Source organism: Monodon monoceros, unplaced genomic scaffold (genome assembly GCF_005190385.1).
Source record: "Monodon monoceros isolate NGI ecotype Baffin Bay Population unplaced genomic scaffold, NGI_Narwhal_1 Super_Scaffold_16, whole genome shotgun sequence".
NCBI classification, from domain to species: domain Eukaryota; kingdom Metazoa; phylum Chordata; class Mammalia; order Artiodactyla; family Monodontidae; genus Monodon; species Monodon monoceros.
Window position 1 is genome coordinate 51,799,680 of NW_021703772.1, and position 1,015 is coordinate 51,800,694.

A 1,015-nucleotide genomic window follows, 5' to 3' on the forward strand; every position below is an offset into this window, starting at 1 on the left:
GGTCGAGAGATATATCTTTGTTTCCTCAAGTGAGAGGGGTTTCAAGGCCACACAGAGACTTTCATAAGTACTCCCTGGAACTACGGAAGTACGGTAGACTGCAGTCATGCCTGAAAGCCTCATGAGGACAGGTGTCTAGCTGAAGTGGCCCAGAGTGACGGAGAAAGCACTGCTCTTGGAAGTAACTGCATGGCCCACAGACAGAGGCCCACACGGGGGCCACGTACAAGTGCTGTCTGAGTTGTTTGGGGGGTTCTTCCCAACAAGGCTTTGGAGGGTCAAGGAGGCCTCATCACAAAGAGCCCGGATGTGACTTCCAGAGACTAAGAAGTTGTGGAATGTAAATGAGACATCTCTAGTGATGTGGGATCTCAGAAGAACCCAAGAAAATATCCATAAGGGAAAAGAGTCACTTTAAACACCTGCCAAATGCAGAGAAGTGAAAAGTCATGGACGTTTCAGAGGGGAGGGAAAGAGCTACGCCCACAAGACAGCTTTGAATGGCTGGGAGAAGAAAAAGAATAAAGTTCTTCTGTGATTTGTAAATATAAGTTTTACTTTGTTTAAAAAAAAAAAAATGACTCAAATCTCCTTACATGTAGTGGGCATTCTTTCGTCAGGTGGAGAGAGCCTATGGAGGTCCTTTACAAAATGCTGTGTCCTATGCATCACACACACGTACACAGGCTCCCAACATCTGAACACTACAGAACACTTCTCTATGGATTTCAAGCATCCCTTCTATTAGTTAACAAGAATTTGTTATAGGCAGTGTGCAGAAAACTAGTGCAGTAATTGGAAATCTGTGTTTCAGCTAGGTGGTGATTTACAATAAACAAGGACTTGGAATTTTCTTGACTGCTCTTTCAAATATATGCCTCTGATCAGAGAGGGGACACACATACATAATGCCTCTCTGTCCTCTGTCCTTACAGTCTTTTCTAGGACTCAGAATTTAGGCAACAGCTCACACACACACACACACACACACACACACACACACACACACACACAC